The sequence below is a fragment of the Panthera leo genome, chromosome B1 (genome assembly GCF_018350215.1).
Source record: "Panthera leo isolate Ple1 chromosome B1, P.leo_Ple1_pat1.1, whole genome shotgun sequence".
In the NCBI taxonomy this organism is placed as follows: Eukaryota; Metazoa; Chordata; class Mammalia; order Carnivora; family Felidae; genus Panthera; species Panthera leo.
Genome location: NC_056682.1, coordinates 134,814,180 through 134,825,141, shown reverse-complemented (window position 1 = coordinate 134,825,141; position 10,962 = coordinate 134,814,180). Strand labels below are relative to the sequence as shown.

Here is a 10,962-nt window from a genome sequence, read left to right as displayed (position 1 = left end):
GGCCTGTGTAAAGGATCCATCTATGTACAAATTTGCTCATTTCTCCCAGTGTTATTTTTCCTTAAAAATTACCAACATTGGGCTTAACTACACTGTACTTCTAATTCCTTGTATAGTGCCATAGTATCCACAGCAGTTTACAGGGTAAAATTTACATTAATAATGAATGTTTAGGTACTGACTAACATCTAGGCTTTAGTCTTTAGGATCTGAGCCTCCACCCAGTAGGATCAATGGAAGTCCCCATCCCCAATGAGCCTCTTGCCTACCTCTCACAGGGTATAGGCATCTTATGTCTTCTCCTTGGGGGTTATTGATATTTTCTTGCCACATATTTCTCTGCTAGTGTCTGCCCTCTTACCTGGTGGCTTTAGTCTGCCCCAGGGTTGGACATGGAAGGCACATCTGAGTTTGATCTTGCTGTAGCTGCAGCTGACTTCTACAGATGTTGCATACCTCCTGCTCCCAGTTGAGATAGGAGATTCTTTCTCTAAGCAGACCTTAAAACTATTTTATTGGGCTCCCTAAAGGGTGCTCACATTCTCTGTCTTGTTTGTTTGTTTTGGAAATCCCCTTTCTTGAGGAATTTGGGATCATTTTCCCAAGTTGGGTTCAAAAGACCTTTGACGGGACTTAAGTGATGTCCCCTAGAAAAGCATTCTTCTTTCTTAAAAATGCATCAGTGTCTTGGGCTGAAGTTTTGGGACTTCAATTTACATCTCCTGGGACAATTTCCACTAGAATTTAGCAGTCTCTTTTACTGGTGTCTCCATTCAGGAATAAAGTACGCTGGGCAGAATCTTCCACTGAAGACGTCCAGGGCAGACTGAGAAAGCCCAGCATTCAGAAACCCTACCTTTGTTCTCCTCAGCCTCAACCCCAGCTTAGACTACCATACTCCCAGACTAACCTGTCTGCTCTTGCAAAGTAAGGCTTCACAAGCTTGCTTGCTACTGTTTTAAACTTTGAAAAAGCAAAGACATTTGAGACAAGAAAATAGATGGAGAGGATAACTTCGTAGTCTTATTTTTTTTTTTTGTCTGCTTAATAGCCCACATCTTCTTAAAATGTTTTTAATTTTAATTCCAGTATAGTTAACATACAGTGTTACATTAGTTTCAGGTGTATAATATAGTGATTCAGTAATTCTATACATTACTCAGACATGATATGTGTACTCTTTATTCTCCTTCTCCTATTTCACCCATCCTCCCACCCACCTTCCCTCTAGTAACCATCAGTTTGTTCTCTATACTTAAGAATCTCTTTCTTTGTCTCTTTTTCTTTCTTCAGTTCTTTTCTGAAATTCCACATATGAGTGAAATCATATGATATTTGTCTTATTCTGATGTATCTATTTCACTTAGTATTATGCTCTCTAGCTGCATTCATGTTGTTGCAAATGGCAAGATTTCATTCTTTTTTATGGCTGAATGATATTCCATTGTATGTATATACATATACATATATATATATACACACACACACACACACACACACAGCATTGTGTATATACACCATTGTGTATATATGTATATATATATGTATGTATATATATGTATATGTATATGTATATATGTATATATATGTACATATGTATATATACGTATATACGTATATATGTATATGTATATATACATATATATGTGTATATATATATACATATATATGTATATATATATACATATATATATATGTATATACATGTATATATATGTATGTATATATATATGTGTGTGTATACACACACACACACACACACACACACACACACCATATTTTATCTATCCATTTATCTATCAATGGATACTTGGCTGCTTCCATATTTTTGCAATTGTAAATAATACTGCAATAAACATAGGGGTGCATATATTCTTTCATTATAGTGTTTTTGTTAATAGCCCACATCTTGAACTGCCATTTGGTCATTGTCTTCCTGAAATATTCTCCTAGTTTATTTTATATATACATGACACTTCCATTAGCCATATGTAAATATTAACAATTTAACTTCTGTCTGCCTGTGTATAAGGCATAGGGAACTATTTTTAAAGTTATACATAATTTAGGTAGCCATAAGTAAACAATTCTTGGGAACAGAATGATTTTATTTCAATGGTAGTATTTAATGTTCTACAAAACACAAACTTAATGAGAAGATTCTGACATTAGCTTGCAATCTATAATAAGGCATGTGTATTGAGAGTAAGCCCATTTTGCTATTACTCAGGTACTCAAATGGAATTAAATTTTAAAATATTTTAAGTTTCATCCCAGTTTTATGTTAAGAGTTGAGTCTACAAGTGGAAATTTGCATGTCTGGAAGAATGCTTTACTTTATGGATGTGCATGTGTGATAGGAGTATGCATGGTATGAGTGTGTGTGTATGTGTGTGTGCACATGCATGTACATGGATGCCTGTACTCATGGGTGAGTAGAGAAAGGAGATGATGTGGTGAGCAGAGATGTGAATGATGGGAAAATGCAGGCTATTTTAGAGAAATTGAGTCAGCAACACAAGGAAACTCTAGAATAGTAAGTGAGAGATTTAGAAATGGCCACTAAAAGTATAATGAGATTTTTCTGGGAGCTGACTGGGCATGGGGCATCTGCATATCTTGGAAGGGAGAGTTTAGTTCTTTAATAGAATCCAGTAGACTCCTGGGTCTAGGTCTAAACAGTATTGAAGAAAACCATTTTAATTGGAAAATGAGGTTTGAATTTATGGCCCAGGCAAAAAGAACTTTACTTTGGTAAGTAATATGATTCAAACTGTTACATAAGATAGGTGCATACAAAGCAGTGAAGAATCAGTTAGACATATTAAAAATGTTAACAATCCTTATCTCTGAATGGTGATATCATAGCAATTTTTAATTTCTTCTTTCTATGCTTCTTTGTGGCTACTAGTTTCATGAGTTAATATATATTAATTTTGTAATTAGGCAAGAAACCAGCAAATATTATTTTGAAAATAAATTTAATCAATTTAATCAATTTAATACGTTTTTTTTTTTTTTTTTCTGTTGTTGTTGTTTTGGGTATGATCTAATCTGGCAGCCTAAGGGATGATGGAGTGTGACACAGGCTACCACCAAAATATGCCAATTAAATAGTGATGGTTGGTACTATGCTCCACTCAGGATCTAAAGAGGCATATAGCATGCTTCACTTTTAACGGACTTGACTTACAGAAGGCCTATGATGGAATTATAAAGGCAGGAAGGACTCTAATGCCACAGTAGCGCTTCTCTTTCGTAATCTCCTTCATTGTCTTGCTCATGGGGATTTAGTTGGATTCCTTTGGTCCCACCATTTTTAATAGTAATGATACATCTCCTTTCCCTAAATTGTGTGATCCATAGTTTTGGGGACAGTAGGCATGAAACGCCCTCAGTCTCTTCCAACCTTATTTAGCTAAGACAAAACTGGACTTTATCAAAAAGGAACTTCTACAAGGAAATGAAAACACAAAACCAGACATTTTGAAATAGATGCGTTTTAAAGCACAGCCTTCTATCTTAATACTGAAATCAGATCTTGGCATATTTCAGTACCCACACAAATTCTGCATTGTTGGTGAGAGCCTGAAGGAAATGTTAGGATTTTGGCAGTTGTTGACTATTCAGTTTTGTTACTATGTTTTTTGCCCTCTTAGGAATGTATTTTTCCCCAAAAGAAAACATAATTAAAGAGTCCCAGTATCTGATATTAATGGCCAAGTGGGTAACATGACAATACATTACTCTATGCTAAGGTCTTCAAAGAATCTGGCAAGGAATCTGGTGAAAAACTGAAAATTTTAAAGTAGTAAAGTGTACTAAAACATGTTTTTAATCTATATGTGTTTTATTTTATAACTGGAAATTTGTACCTCTTGATTCACTTCACCTATTTCACCTACCCCCACCCCATCCTTATATGTTTAAAAAAAATTTTTTTTAACATTTATTTATTTTTGAGACAGAGACAGAGCATGAACGGGGGAGGGTCAGAGAGAGAGGGAGACACAGAATCCGAAACAGTCTCCAGGCTTTGAGCTGTCAGCACAGAGCCCGATGCGGGGCTTGAACTCACGGACCGCGAGATCATGACCTGAGCTGAAGTTGGACGCTTAACCGACTGAGCCACCCAGGCGCCCCCCATCCTTATATGTTTAATAGTACCTTTTGACTCAGGTATTTGAAACATTAGACAACGTGATTGTGCAGACTCTTGTTGAGGTTCCTCTAAGTCAGTTCCAATCAAAGCGGCCTGACAGAAACAGTATCCAGGGGACTCTGTCTATGGACGCTCCTTTGTCCTTGACTCTGGCAGTACTGATACTCCAACTTGTCCAAGTGTAGTGAGACCATTATCTTTGTTCTCTCCTCCTTCTCCTCTTTCTCCTCTTCCTATTGCACTTTTAGGTCCCTGAAATCCCCTTGGTCCTGGAAGTATTTCACTTCTCCCTTGTAAATCTGAGGTCCCTCAAACCCTGCCTGCCTTTTATACTGACTTTCATATACCCTTCTTCTGAGGAATCCTTCTTCTGACTTAGGAATCTTAAGAAAGTTATCCTTCGCCCTTGAAACATTTGTGGGTTTTGTGGAGTTTATCACAAGCATGCTTTTAACTCAGAATTGAGTTGACTGCTAAAATTCAGCTTTAAGTGATGCCCTGGGCAAGTTCTCCCTTGATGCTCTGGGAATTGAATGACAGACACCATCTTCCCTGGAGTCTGGATCAGTCACATCAGCAGGCTCTTTTGGTTAGAGTCTTTTACATCTCTAAAATTTATTTCTCCTTTAAAGTCCTACAGTTTGTATAAGTGATGTCTACCAGTCCCAATTAACCACAAGTAAGAGAGGAATAACGGTCTGAGTCCACAGAAGCGTTTTCTAATCTGGGTTATACTCTCTAGTAACAAAGACCTTTGCTAAATCCCTAAGGCTTTCTAGAAAAGGAATACAGTGCCCTTGTCTTTCTGTAGAGAAGTGAGAGGGAAAGAGTGGAGCTTTGGTAGATATAAGTCCCCTGTGCTTAATCCTCAGGTGAAAATCTTCCTATCCTTCAGTTGTATTGTCTAGCTTAAGATAATCACATACATCACACATGTCAATGAAGTGATGGTAAATGGAAAGCATGGAGACCGAAGTCAGAAGATGAGAAGGGCAATGTTTGAGTATAAGGCTGTGTCCCGAGGCATGTCTTAACCTTTTGGATTAGGGACTAACCCAGTAACTACCCTGAGCTCAACTTTGTATTGTCTTCAGTCTAAATTGCTCGGGGTAATAATTGTTAGGTCCTGAAATAGGTTACTGACATGATAGTTTCCTTGTCTTCTTTAAATGTCACGATCTTGAATCATACTTATTGACACTTGTCTTCCTGAGGCTTTTGAGTCCATCAAGTGTGTGCAGATTTCATTTTGGTTAATTTAATTGTTTTTCAGCTTTCATCTAAAACTGCCCATCGGCATTTACCTGCCAGGATGTAGCTGGAACTCATAAAGCCATATGGGTTGATAAAGGTCATTTATTCCTACCAATTAGAAAATAAGCTACCTTGCTTCTGGTTAGGAATTCCAAGCACATTTTAAAAAAGGAAATGCCAAAAGAGAACCCCTCCTCACCCTGCAGAACTTAATTTGACTCATTAAAGGGCTGAGAATTCTCTAGCCAGAAAATCAATTTTTTAGCAGGGCATCAGGTTGGGATGGGGCAGATCACCAGGAAGAAAAACTCCAAGGAAGAGATAAAAGAGAGAGAAAAACAAACAAACAAACCTAAGAGTCTACATAGGCTTTTATTTTTGGTGTTTCTAAATTTGCACATATGTTCTTCTATATCACTGCAGATTTCTGATGAGAACACTTTTATTTTATGTCTTAAAGAAATCTGATGATGATTTGTAAGCAATCTAAAGCAGAGATCTTTATAAAGCTTTTTGAAATAATAATACTGGCATTCCAGATAACCTATATTGTAAGATCTAGATTTGAAATAGGCATTTTTTGGTGGTGGTGGGAAGAGAAGGGGTTCCATCAGCCAAAATTTTACTACCCTGGCCCTTCTCTCATACTGTGCAATTCTGAGAGCTCTTAAACCATGGTAAGGAGGTGATTATGCTTTCCATTTCTCCAAGGATCTGAAAGCATCCATCTAAATAAGCATTTCTAGGAATGCAGGTTTAAAGACTCAGGTAATTCTGATTGGAGAAATAAGATTTTACAGAGAGAGCTGAGGGAAGCAGGTGAAACCTACTATGTGGGGGTTTGGCCAAAGAAATGCAGGGCTCCTGGAAGGCAGGAGACAAGTATTTTTCATTCTTCTCCGCACCCAGAGTCCCAGATCTGGTGACCGATACATATCTATGATACGTAAGAAATGAAACGAGTAATGCCAGCTACGGGGGGACAGAGGCAGGGTGGGCTCTCTCTGGTGGGGGCGGGGGGGGGGGCGGGAACCGGGCGTCAGGCTGTGTTACTCAGCCTAGGAGATAACCTAGCGGTGAGACGCAAGGGCCAGGGCACCGTTCTTCCCTGACTCCCCAGTAGTGCGGCTCGAATCTTCTAAAGCTGCCAGTTGCCAAATGAAATCTGAAACCCTGGGCTGCGTCTGAGGGTTGGCCCTGCTCAGTTGTTCCAGCCTCTTGTACTGTATATTTACACATTCACACACAATCACTCTTTCTAACTTCTGGGACTCTTTGCGCAACTGCTAGGATTTCTCAAGTGCATGTGGCAACTCAGCCCAGCTCCGGGGGAAACCGGCGGGACTCCGGAGGCTCTCCAAGGTCCGGGGAGCTGTCAGGACTGCTGCGGGGACAGGAGAGGATCGAGACGTGGGCAGTGGTGGGGGGAAACACCCACAACTTTCCACCCCAGCTGCAGCTCTTTCGGCCGCTGCGTATTTCCTCTGAAACCACAGCTGCTGAGCAACCAAGTGCATGGGGCACAGCACGTCCCCTTGTTGTGGGAAGTAAAGTAGCTTTCCCTCCTCTCTTTTTTCTTTTCCCTTTCCTTCGGCTCGTCCTGGGAGCCTTTCCCTCCAGAGCAGCCGCAGTCCCGTGTCCGTCGAGTGCTCCGAGCGGGGTAGGTGACGCTGCGCGGGGGTGTGCGCCGGGGCCACCGCGGGAGGCTGAGATAGCCGAGGCGGCGCTCGGGGGCTGCCGGCACAGCTGCCTGCGACAGGGAGGGGGCTGCTGGGGGCGAGGAGGGGGGCGAGGAGGGATCGCCGGAATCCCATGCTGGTGCAGTGTGTGTGTGTGTGTGTGTGTGTGTGTGTGTGTGTGTGCGCTCGGGGCAGTCGCGCTTGTGTGTGTGTTGAGAAACAATGTTCTTATTTTTAAAAGGAAGAAAAGGCGTAAATGGTAGTATGTATTTCTGTCGTAAAAATAGATGGAATTAATAAAAACTGTGCAGTTCAGCTCCCTTGCTATCCATCCTTCCTTCTCCCACCGCGCCTCCCGTTTGTTTCCCCTAGTGTCTTATGAGAGTTTCCTAGATAACAGGCATACAGAGGTAGGTTTTAATAATGAACACTTTTATTGCAAACATAAAATGATAGGGAATCTTTGGTGAATTTTAAGCCACCCAAAAGAATCTAGATTTTTTAAAAACTTTCTGAAGATGTATCCATCCTCTCTGAAATATAAATATATAATTTATTCTCATTAAAAAATACTTTAGACTGTATTTCTTTTTAAGTTGACCAATTAGAAGGGGAGAGAATATTACTCTTGGAATAATATTTCTTAGCGATACTAGGTTTCAATACTAACTAGTAATAGGGAATCCAGACTCCCTTGTAGTTAAAATATGAATTAAATGTTTCTTTAATTCATTCGAATTAAAAGATAATCTCCAAACTATTTCTCTTTCTATCATAGCTTTTGTTATTCTTTTTTTTTAAACCTTAGCAAGACATCATCATTTGATCTCTTTCTAAAAAAAGGAAATAAATCATGCTGGGTATTTTAAATAAAAAAGTTGTAAGGCGTTTGCATATCCATAAGTAAAACAATATGTGTTGCTGTGTCTACTAAAGAAGACAAATTAATTGAAATCCAGGGATATTTACAGTACAGTTAAGAGCTTTACTCAATTACTGAGAAGAAGATGGACAGACAGATTAAATACAAACAATCTGTCCCCTGATTTTAATTAGAACTGAAAACCAACCCTTAAGGGCAAGAATGGATGTTGGTATTAAGTTGGGCATCATAAAATGCAGGGAATTAATATATTAGAAAAAGCCAGAAAACAAGTATAAAGCCACATCAGACTTGTTAAGATCTCGCTCTCCCTTTTAAATTTCTTAATACTTCCTCTTCTCTGGGGACATTTCAACTTCTAAGAGAGCCTAATAATACAATTCCCCTTTTTGTCTTTCTTGAGTGCCTGACCTTCAGGTAGCAAGTCAAGAAATCTGTTCTTTAGATCCATTACTGACTTGTCAGAGAAGTCACCTTAGACATCTTGGAAGACCGAGATATTGACAAAACTTTAAAGTAAATAACATTCTCCTTCCACTCAGAGGAGACATGTTCTTGGTGGAAGACCTTTCAGTGGGAATAAGGGATAAACTATGAGTTTTTCAGATCTGGAATTTAGTTTGAGGTATGTGTAAGGAATATACAATAGTCTGATAAAAGGAAGGAGATTCTGTAATTTTTTTCTACATCTGAAAGGCTGTTGAAACTCAGTCTGTCCTTGGCTTTCAACTGTATTATTTTGTTTTATTACTTAATCATAGGGATTTGGAATTGAGAGGTGGATGGTCTCTCAGTAGTGTTCTTTTGGGCTGTATATACTGGTGAATTTGAACCATTTTGAAAATAAAACTTGATAATAAGTGAGGAAGAACTAAGTTCTCAGGAAAAAAAAATCACTGCAGAACAAATAGCACTGTACCCTTCCAGACAAGAATGGTACATTTAAGTATAAAAGTGAAAAAGTGTTCTGAGCTTAAATCTCCAGTGAAATCTTTTCAGGTTTTGCTTGGTATAGTAATGGCCAAAGCTCTGGGAGTTTTTACTGGCCATGGCTTCATTTACTGTGTGATCTTGGACTGTCTAGGATGGAGTTTAGGGGTTAAGGGAAAGGGCAGGAAGGGTAAAGAATGTGCAACAGGTGGTAATAAGTGGTTTGAGTCTGATTACTTTGCTGTCTTGGCCAAAGACTATTTAGTGTTTACCAACAGTGCCCTTAGTAGTTTTGTTGTGACCTACTGGCCCATTTAAGTGCATTTTCTTTCTGGCTCTATTAGTGTCCGGGTTGGTTTCGTAGGGCTAAAAGCAGGCAGAGCTGCTGCAAAATCCAGACCATGGATTTTGTTTCTGTTTTTAGTGTTTGCAGTGCTGTAGGACCATCTTACTTACCGGTAGTTATTTTCCTGTGGCATTTTCAGGCAGGTGGTAAAGGGTTCTTTTCCTATGAGTTGAGCTTACATAATGCTGATCACTTCTTTCTGCCATGTGTCAAGTTTTGGTAACGGTGAGTGTTTTGGAAAAACAAGAGGGAGAAGGTGGCTAGAGCCTCACCTTGGAGTCCAGTGGAAGGGACAGCCCCTCAATTAGTCACACATGAGTATGGAGGAGGTTAACAATAACAAGAACCTGGGGCATCCTTTCTACAATGGTCATATTTTACTGAGAAAAAAAGCGTAAGAGATTTAAAATCCAAAGATGCTTGTTTATTCTTTAATCCATGGCTGAAGGATTAAGATTTCTCCCAGATGGAAAAAGGTATTTAAAAATAAAATTGTAAATAGTCAACTTAGCCATGAAGTTAATGCTCTTCATGTGAAGAGTTGGAGCCTCAGATTGAGTCTGGAAATGGTGACCCATCTGTCTTCATTACTCAGACTCAAACTTTATAAGATTATGATGGTTTCAGCGGCTAAGTAAAAGCACATTTGGACGTGGGGAAATTGTTCTGGTGAGATTCAAGGAATGTTCAGTTTTCAGAGGTTATTGTGTACATATGTGCTTTAAAGCAGCATCTACACTGAACTGTGGCAATGCTACAATTAACCTTTATAAAGGGCAAATCTAATTGTGTCAATCCCTTATTCTAAAACCTTTGATGGATCCCAGGATCCCAACAACCTACAACATTAACTTTAAACTCTTCAATATAGTGACTAAAAGCTTTTCAAAACCCTTCCTTTTTAGCTTCTCCTTCCTGCACAATGGCTCCTCATTGTTCACACTTTTGAGTTTTTTTTTTTGCTAATGGATCTCCTTTCTCCAGGAATTCCCTTTGCCTGGAAAGTCCCACTTGATTCTTGGTGGTCCATTTCAACTGGAACTTCCTTTGGGAGAATTTACGCAATTCTATGTAGAAATAATTCATCATTTCATCTTGTCTGCTTCCGTGGTGTTTCGAATATGCTTTCAATAGTTTTAAAATAATTTTTATTTTTGAAACACTACTACCAACCAGCTATAGTGTGTTCCTTTATAGGTATATTGGTGGTGGGGGACCCACTTGTATCCTAGTGTCCAGCCCAATGACTGAAACATATAGTAGACACATGTTAATGTTTCCTTAATAAATGGGCAAGCAAAGTTATGAATGAATAACGTACTAGTGGACTCTGATTTATGCAGATAATTTTTTCCCCAAAGGTCCCATTTGAAAAATATCTATTTGGACTCAGAGTTTACTTTCCAAAAGTAACAATGCAACAAACATAATTCACTTTCTAGACCTGCCCACACATGCCTATTTAATTCTATAATAGATGAAATTTGTGCTTTTGAAATTATAAAGCAAAAGCAAAACAAAATGAAAAACTACTTGGAATCATCTTTTTCTTTTGAAAATCACAAAGTACTCTTGAGTTTAAAGGTAATAGAAACACTTATAATAGATACACATTTTTCACAGTTGTTTTTTATATTGTACTATGAAATCTGTAATCGATCAAATCCCAGTGGGAGGTCCTGGATTTGGCTGTGAGGAGTAATAATAG

General features: G+C 38.8%; 1 protein-coding gene across 1 annotated transcript in view; it reads left to right on the top strand.

The window, feature by feature from the left end:
- Positions 1-6,674: 6,674 nt before the first annotated feature.
- The window catches only part of ARHGAP24 (Rho GTPase activating protein 24), a 512,696-nt gene continuing 508,408 nt past the window's right edge, over positions 6,675-10,962 (top strand). Inside the window, exon 1 of the mRNA XM_042935991.1 lies at positions 6,675-7,076. The gene's annotated coding sequence lies outside the window, so the exon portion shown is untranslated. The remainder of the gene's footprint in view (positions 7,077-10,962) is intronic.